We start from the raw sequence: 9,812 nt of genomic DNA, 5'->3' as shown, positions 1-9,812 counted from the left end.
ATGTAAGCAAATAAAAAGATACAATATAAGGACCAAAAAGATAATACAGGAGTTGATGTACTTGCCAGGCATGTAGCCAATATGGGTCTACTCCCAGCACTACCCATGGTCCCCAAACACTGCCAAGAGTGATTCCTGAAAAGAGAACCAGGAGTAGGCTCTGAGCACTTGGTGCTGTGACTAAAAACCACAAAATACATAAAAGATAGAGAGAAAAGTACAACAGTAAATTATCATTAAATGTTCAATATAATATAACTGATATGAAATTATGAAAAGACAGTCATGAATTGTACCTGCTGTGAAAAGTTTAAAAAAGAGAGATACTTAAATTGGCTTTTGTGTTAGAGGGGGAGAGTGCATGTTTCAAGCCAGAAACAACATGTGCTACGGCCCAAGGTGTGAGGACATGTGACACATTCAAAGGTCAGTCGTTCAATCTGACTAGTACGTTGAGTGCCCATGGCAGGAACAGTGAAATTTGAGTAGTTAACAGCAAGACACAAAAGCAGAAAGGCAAATTGGAGCTGAACTGTGAACAAACACATCTTATCATATACTAAGTACTCAGAATTTCTGATGGCTCAGAGAAGAGAACCTCACAATTTAACATTTGCTTTCTTCTTCATATCATATGGCAATCACTTGGTTCTAACCTAATCAGGTTTCTCTTCTTTATTTCTTGGGTCTCATGAACCCATCCATTTTTCTTTGAGGCACCCAGAAAGAGTATTTCACAGCTTGCCCTGCTGTTATATTGGAGCCATGTGACTGAGTTCAGCCAATATAATTAAAATAAACAATGCAACAAGCACCATTTTCAGAAGACTCTAATGGAGAAAAATGAAAGTCCAATAAATGACAGAACCACTAGATAGGAGAGCTGTGTTGAAATAACTACAAAGGAGGCCATTGATCAACTACTTAATTGTTCTATATATGATCAAAATGAGAAGTAAAGAAATCTATAACAAAATCCACTAAGAATTGAAGATTGTCCATGACAGTAGTTCATCTATCCTGACTAATTCAATGGGTGAGAAAATTATCAAAGGAAATGCAGATGTCATATATCAGTGCATAAGTGACTATTAGAAAATACATCCTTTGTGGCCGAGATGCTGGCTCAGACTACTTCCACATCTGTTCAAGATTAGTAACACAATAATTATTTCATGGCTCAAATCATTGTATCTGTCCTAATCCAGGTTGGTGGTGCTTTGGGTAATATATCTCTCTACACAATTTTTTTTAAAGAGTGAGCCATACTGCAATTTATTGGCATTGTCAATCTGTGAACAGGACAGGCATTTTTAATTTATGAAGTGAGATCGTTTTTAATCTTTTGTAACACATGCCCACACTTCTTCACCTGGAAAATGGAGCTTAGTCAGGGTAACAAATTCCTTTTTCCTTTCACAATTTTCACATTGCTGCCAGAAGTCTTCACAACATTTGCTTTGAACTCATCTTCAGCACATCTCTCCCTGCTTTTGCAGAGATCTGGGAGTACTGAGTGTAGCTGAGGCCTTACTGACACTAGTAGGTCTCCATAAAGTTGTGAGGATTGATTGTTGGGTTGAAATAAGAGGATGCCAGCAATGTCTGCTTGTATGTAGTCCAAAGCAGGAAGGTCAAGTCAGAAACACCTCTACACAATATTTTTCAATTATTTAAATAAGTCCATGTGAGTCTATAATCATACCAGTGACTTTTCACGAAGTGTCTCCACAGGTAGTTGTCTCTTATTATGCCAGATGGATTAATCTTGTAAACACTTTTCCATGATTCATATCTTCTGATCGATTTACTGGGAGACATATTAATCAGTGAGCTTAACAATGGGTTGTTATATTTGTTTATAATCTTTGTCATCATTTGAAACTCTTTGACCTATTAGAGACGGGAAGATTTGTCTTCAACCTTAGAAGTTTTAAAATCTCTATTGCTTGCAACTCTGTTGGATTTATCTTGGTTCATCCTTAGATGCCTCCACATTCCAGATCCCAAGCTTAGAAATAGCTACTTCCTTTGTCCTGCTATCCTCAGAGTAGCAGTAATTACATGAATGTCAATGCCTCTTAAAAATCTACTTAGGGGGCCAGAGGGATAGCATGAAGGTAGGGCATTTGCCTTGCATGCAGAAGGACAGTGGTTCTAGTCCCGGTATCCCATATGGTCCCCTGAGCCTGCCAGGAGTGACTTCTGAGTGTAGAGCCACACCCTGAGTGCTGCCAGGTATGACCCAAAAAACAAACAAAAACAAAAAAACAAAAAAACAAAAAAAAAGCAACCTGAAGCAATAGCAGATTAAGGCGCTGCATTGCACATGGTCAACCTGGATTTGATAACTGGCATTCTATTTGGCTACTAAACCCACCAAAAGTTATCCATAAATGCAGAGCTAGGAGTTAAGTTCTGAGCATGGCTATGTGTGGCACAAAATTAAATAAATACCTCTTATAAAAAACAAGTGACTTCATTTTTCTAGCTGTGAATAGCTTCATAAAGGGCTGAGTCAGCACCAGATTACCTCTCCTTAATATGCTATGGCTTACAAGTCATTCAGCGTGCTAGTTGTGTTCTTGCGACTCTTTCTTCAAGGACATTCAGTTGTATTTTAGCTTGAGTTAATCTCATATAAATATTATTTAGGAAGTGTTTGGAAGCTGCAATCAAAGTCTACTTAAGTCTATGTTCCATGCTTCTCTGGAGTCAAGCCTGAGTGCAATTTATAGGATATTTTTCTGCCCAGCAAATACAAGCTAGTTCTGAAGAAATAAGAGTGGTAAATGGATGAGGAGTCAGTCAAGGATGAGAAGGAGACTCATTTGGAATTTTAATACTGGCTTGTAAGGGACATGGACCATGTGGCTTTAATCACTGTTTTCTTGACCCAGTAATTTTAACAGGAGTTGGCTTCTTTTTGAATCCAGACACTTGGGTTGATAATAATAAACATCTTAGGATTGTTTCCTGAAATATTTCTATCTCTGAATGTAAGACTCAGGTGTTAGAATCCTTTTTTATTGTCAGATACCTTAAAGTTTTATATTCTCTAGTTTAGAATAAAAGTATAGCATAGAATTTCACAAAGGAAGCTTCAGAGCCAGAGCAATAGTACAGCAGGTAGGGCCAACTCGGGTTTGATCCCAGCATATTATATGCTTCCCCCAAGTCCCACCAGGAGTATTCCGTAAGTGCAGAGCCAAGAGTTAAGTCCTGTTGGTGCTCAAAACAAAAAATAAAAAGCTCCTTCATCGTTCTTCTAAAGGAATTCAATTTATTACTTTCATGTTTTCAATATTCTTGCACCAAGTTTTATGATCTCACAAGTTACAAATGGAATTGATTTAATGACTTGCTTTTTAAAAGCCATAATATTTATATAAAGCTTTATTATTGCCATCTTTTAGTTTCATACTAAAAATTGTTTTTATTGTAGTCCTAAAGTATAAGACTCAGATGCTACAGTAATTTAAAAAAAATGAGACCTATTAAAGAAGGAACCTAGAAAACTATACAGCAATATAGGAATTCAGACTCCCTAGGTTCAAATCTTGCTCTGCCCCAAAGTTATATAGAATCTTAGACAAAGCTCAGTATGCCTTTAAGTTCCTTCCTCTGTGAAAAAGCCTAAAACACAATCCTACCATTAGAAATGATAATTACATTATTTGTCCACAGTTAACCTTTTCTTTCTATTGATGTGGATTTGGCCACGTGACTTACCAAGAATGGGCTAGAAAGAGCATATGGGGTTGGAGTGATAGTACAGAATGTAGGGCATTTACCCTTGCCACGTGGCTGACTTGGGTTCACTTCCTAGCATCCTATATGGTCCCTTGAGCACTGCCGGGAAATGATTTCAGAACACACGAGCCAAGAGTAACCCCCTGCCGCATCGACAAGTGTGTCCCCAAAACAAACTAACAAAAAATAAACAATTACATCATCTGAGCAGAGGCTTTTAAGGCACTTGAATATTCCCTATTAGAGTTCATGTTCTAATAATGGTCCTGAGACCAGCAAGTCTATGAGAGTAACTACTTTTATGCCTGTGTGAGGAAGGTGAAAACCGAGTCAAGGTGAGTTCAGCCGGAGCTGCAAGTGGCCAACCATTTTTTGAAATTTCAGGGTTGAAATTGAAGCTGTTTTTTTTATTTCTAATAGCGCAAAGATTCTCAGATTAAGACAAGTATTGGGCACAAATCCAACACAACATTTTTAAATTAATGCATTAGATTAATATGACTACCAGTAAATTATCTCGAAGAAGACACTAAACGTGTAAACTAAGTAAAATAAGTTTCTTTAGAAACATATTTTTAAGGGGGCAGGGCCTCGATCGGTGGCGCTAAAGGTACAGGTGCCTGCTTGACCTGCGCTAGCCTTGGGACAGGAACCGCCGGTTCGATCCCGCCACGGTGTCCCATATGTTCCCCCAAGCCAAGGCAGCACCTTCTCTGACGCGCCATAGCCAGGGAGTAACCCCTGAGCGTTACCGGGGTGTGCCCAAAAACCCAAAAAAAAAAAAAAAAAAAAAAAAAAAAAAAAAAGAACATTTTTATTTTTTTAATATGGGGCTCTACTCACTTGAAATTGGTGCTAAAATGGTTTTGATACTTGTACTACAAATAAGTAATGCCACAAAGTAACCACCCAACCTGGCTCAGTATGACTGGTGTCAATTTGGATCTCCTCAATCTTAACAAGTGTGCAGTCTGAGATTGTTTTGAGGCCACCAAATGGCAGTTTTTCCAGAATTCACTTTCAAGTGACCAAAAAAGATAATAGAAAGAGATATCATACAATTATACAATGGAATAAATAATACACTGAGAAAGGTCTTCCAAAAATGAAACTGGAAGAAATAAGGGGACTTTGCCACATTTGCTCAATAGAATATCATAATGCCATAAACTAGTGACAAGTATGTGCCCATAATGCCAAGAAGGTTATTATTCTACCATTGTATTATTTTTGGTGTTTGGCAGAAAAGGGAGGGACAACTTTTTCCAAGTATAAAAAATAAAATTTGTGCTCCCTTTGGCAGCACATATACTAAAATTGGAACAATACAGAGAAGATTAGCATGGCCCCCCTGCCTAAAGATGACAACCAAATTCGTGCAAGCGTTCCATATTTAAAAAAATAATAAAATAAAATAAAATTTAAGGCAATGTGTTTTAGGTGCCAGAGTGAAAACTAAATTACATAAATTAGAAAAGTAAGTATATATAGTATTGAATGATTTGCAATTTTTATTTACATAGGTTAAAATCATAAAGCAATAAATGATCAAAAATTGATTTTTATTGGTTTATTTTCTGACAATTTTCTTTAATATTTGTTGAAGTGAGCAATATGAAATAAATGTGTTAGATGCCAGCCAAGGTGAGCAGTAAGTAGGAAGGAACCTAAAGACATTGGTAAAAAGATGGGGAGGTTGATGATGGAAACTAATTTGGAACTTTGTATGCCTGACACAACTCTATTATGAACAACTTTGTAAACCACAATGACTTGATAAAAAATAAATTTTAAAACCAAAAAATAATTTTAAAAAAGAACAACAGAGAGGGGGCAGAGTGATAGGGCAGTGATAGGTAGAGATAGTGATACGTAGGGCATTTGCAGGACAGACCTCGGTATCCCATATGGTCCCTTAAGCTAGGACCTGGAGTAACCCCTAAGTGTCATCGAGTGTGGCCCCAAAAAGCAAAAAAGCAAAAAAAAAAAAAAAAAAACAGAGCCTGGATGGAATTCAGTAGCAGAACTTAGGTACAAGGCCCTAGGTTTGATCCCTGGCATCAAGAAAAGTAAAAGTAATAGTAAAATAGGGCCGGGCGGTGGGCGCTCGAGGTAAGGTGCCTGCCCTTACCTGCGCTAGCCTAGGAGACGGACCGCGGTTCGATCCCCCGGCGTCCCATATGGTCCCCCCATGCCAGGAGCGACTATCTGAGCGCATAGTCCAGGAGTAAACCCTCTGAGCGTCACCGGGTGTGGGCCCAACAAAAAAACCAAAAAAAAAAAAAAAAAAAAACAAAAAGAATAGTAAATAGACATGATGTAGAGCACCAAATTCTGCAGTTTGGGCCCAAATACTAGGCAGCTTTGAGTAAATTAGAGAGAGAAGGAAGAATCTTATAAGTAGGACACCAAATTAGGGCTGATTACATTTTTTTGTTGGCAGTAATTTGTCTTCTCTTCCTTGCCTCAATCTCCATCTTGGTAAATGAAATCTACTTTCTCACCTCCCCTGGCTTTGAGTTTGATAATATGATTTACTTTGGTTAAAGGAACAGAATGGATAGAATGTCGAATGATTGAACAGAGCGATTTCAGGAGCATTACAAGTTTCCATTCAACCTTCTTGCTGCCCAGAGAGTGGATTCAACCTGATTTTCAGAATCAGGAACAAGTAGAACAGGGGACAAGCTGCAGCTGACCCTTGGGCCTAGCGTAATATGAGCCGGAAATCAATATTTGTCATAATCCACAGAGATATTGAAGTTTTTTATTACAACAACAAAAGTTAATGCACAAGGATGTTTGAGGATTTGATGCAATAATATGTGCTATAGTACAAGGCCCAGCACACCTAAGTTCAAAGTAAATGTTAAACTCTGTTGCCTGGTGTCACTGCTACATCCCCATTCACCTCTCATGGCACTAAGAGCATAATTAACATCCTTAAATATTTATTAATAACTGTTGAAGAATTCCTGAAATGTATACCTTTCATGAAGTTAAATGAGATTATTAAAATTGAGGATTACATCTCCTGGTGAGCACTATGAAAATAGTAAAGGATGTATTTGTTTGTTCTACAGATAAAATACCCAGATTGGAGAAGCATATCCCTCAGTGATAGTTTAAAAATAAAAATAGGGGCCGGGGAAGGTGGCGCTAGAGGTAAAGTGTCTGCCTTGCAAGCAGACGGACTGCGGTTCGATCCCCCCAGTGTCCCATATGGTCCCCCCAACCCAGGGGCGATTTCTGAGTGCATAGCCAGGAGTAACCCCCTGAACGTCAAATGGGTGTGGCCCAAAAACCAAAAAAATAAAAAAAAATAAAAATAACCAGCTAATAGCTTGGGTCAATATATTTGTTCTTTGAAAGTAGGAAAGCTAGATTTCTAGTAGAGAAGTGTTTTTGGAGCCCTGAGAAACTTGTCTTCCTTCTTGCAGACAAATACTCAGAAAGGCTGAGGTGAGAGTGTGATTCTTTAGATCGAATGTCTATCAGGGACTCCAGTCCATGGCGGGGGCACAGCTGGATTTTCTCTATTGATAGAGTGTTCCTGCAGGCTGGCTTAGCAGATGTTGATAGTTTAAGACGATTTATTTTTTGAACCTTGAAAGGTCCTTACAAATAATGGCAGGCTCATTTTAAAGCTTTAATAACAAGAATAGAAGGGTAATAAAAAGTGGATAATAAAAAATGTGTGGGGGATTTATTTGGGTCTCTTTTAAAATGAAGATGACTTTTGGGAAGGGCAGATGCTTTTCAAATCTGATGACCCCTTGGAAGTCAAAGGAAATCTCAGAGTGAGGGAAAGGTTTTCATGGACTTCCCTTTTTTCTAAAGTCCACACAAGTTTAGTCTAACATTGATATGACTTTAGGAGTTAATAACTTTTCCTTTAATAAAATGATATTATGAATCAGAGAGATGTTGAGGGGTTAAAATGCTTGTCTAGTATGGGCCCAATCCCAGTTCTATCTCCAGTGCCATGTATAATCCTCCCAACTGACCTTGAACAGAGAAGCCAGGAATAGTTCCCTGAGCACTGCCAGATCTGGTCCAAAGCCCTCCTCAACCTTCATATTATCATTATTAATCATGTCAACTAATATTTGTATAATGAAGTTATTTCTATGTCCACTCTGTCACTATCCTCCATAGCAGATGTCAGGATACATTATATATTTATAATGATCCTCTATTTAACCATATAAAATTTTCATAGATATTTAAAACCCCTTGCCCAATGTTACACCTGTAAAAGTAAAAGAGGACACTCTTTTTATCTCGACAGTTGCTCTTTAAGCTCTTCTCAATAAAAATGTACCTGCTAATTTCTGGTTTTGAAGTGGCAGAATGAAGAGGGAGCTGAACACTTTCCTCTGTCTCTCAGAAACATGGCAGTCCAAGCTGATAGACTAATTATGGTCCAACCCTTTCATGGAAGGTAGAAATGAGACCACTGTACGGCAAGCATGGTCAATGCAAGGTTCCTCAGACACAAAATTGTCCAATAGAAGTTCTTGCTGCCTTGCAAGGCTCTGGTCCCCTGCCTGACCTGAATTCTCAGTCCAGGAGACTCCTAATGATGGTGAATTATTATTGGTTGGAACCATGGTAAGATCTGTATAAAATATTGAAGAAAAAGAAAAAGACAGGAGGAAACAGGAATGTGTGTCTACAGGACATGGGATGGCATAGGCAGGGTTAGACACATGGGAAAAGCATCACCAGAAACATGACATCACAAACAAGACAAAATCAACATCAAGTATATCACAAGAACTCACAAAAGGAAATGAAATCGCTGATTTACAAAAATAAGAGCTTCAAGTTGAGTTACATAATTTCTGAAGGAAGGCAAAGTGAAATAATATAAAATAAAGCACACTCTCAGGAAGGGTTCCCAGGATCACTTTGGAAGAAGCTCAAAGAAGCTAAAAGTGAATATTGCTAAAGTACAGAAATAAAAACCCAGGGATAAACACAGAAGATATAATAATGAGATGCAGAATTAATAATATATTTTGAATCTCAATTTTAAATATTATATCTTAATCAAGGGGGAAAAACTTAAACTGAATTTCAGTGCTCAGATATATTTTATTTTAGTAAACTAACTGGATACCAAAGAAAAAGAAAGATTTTTCTAACACTGGAGTATTTTACACATATAACATAAATTCAGAAAGAAAGATGGATATAATGGGAAAGTAAATTAGCTCTTAGAGATTTTCTTATTTCACAGTATTATACAGTTGAAGCTTATAAATAAATTTATGTTTATTTAATACATATTATATAATATGATCTATAATTTAATGTATTAACATACATTTAAATCTAAATATATATAATATATAAAGTTATTAAGACATTCTTGCAATAATAATTTTCAGACACAAAAGAGAAAAGAGCTGGAAGTTCCAGCTCACCTCAGGAAGCTCACCACAAAGAGTGATGAGTTTAGTTGGAGAAATAACTACATTTTGAACTTTCCTAATAATGAGAATGTATGAGGGAAATGGAGAGCCTGTTTAGAGTACAGGCGTACAGGCGGGGGGTCGGGTGGGGAGGAGGGAGATTTGGGACATTGGTGATGGGAATGTTGCACTGGTGTTGGGTGGGTGTTCTTTACATGACTGAAACCCAAACACAATCATGTATGTAATCAAGGTGTTTACATAAATAAAAAAAGAAAAGAAAATAAACACGGGGAGCAGGACAGATAGTAGAAAAGATAATGAGTTTGCTTTGTCATGAAACCACCCCCAATTCATCCTAGTGCTTCATATGGTCATGTAAGCACCACAAGAGCCAGGAGTAAACCCTGAGCATGACTGGGTGTTCTCCCAAAACAAAACAAAACAAACAAAGGAAGAAAAAGTAAAATCATTATAGTTTTAACTATTATGTAAAAAGAAATAGAAAACCTAACCTACATAAAAAGATAGATATTAAATCATCAATAAAAACCAAAAATTATTACATTACCTAATACCCAAGGTCTGCCAGAGCCACCTGAAGAATTTACTGTCCAAATATATACATGTGTGAAATGA

General features: G+C 37.4%; 1 non-coding gene across 1 annotated transcript; it reads left to right on the top strand.

Annotated features, from left to right (window-relative positions):
* The first annotated feature begins 5,040 nt into the window (after window positions 1-5,040).
* LOC126015324 (U6 spliceosomal RNA) lies at window positions 5,041-5,150 on the top strand. The gene has a single exon (XR_007498200.1). It is a non-coding gene; the product is annotated as a U6 spliceosomal RNA (small nuclear RNA).
* Window positions 5,151-9,812: the final 4,662 nt, after the last annotated feature.

The sequence above is a fragment of the Suncus etruscus genome, chromosome 7, assembly GCF_024139225.1.
Source record: "Suncus etruscus isolate mSunEtr1 chromosome 7, mSunEtr1.pri.cur, whole genome shotgun sequence".
NCBI lineage: Eukaryota > Metazoa > Chordata > Mammalia > Eulipotyphla > Soricidae > Suncus > Suncus etruscus.
Note: the sequence above shows the minus strand (reverse complement) of the source record. Positions and strands in the feature narration are given on the sequence as shown.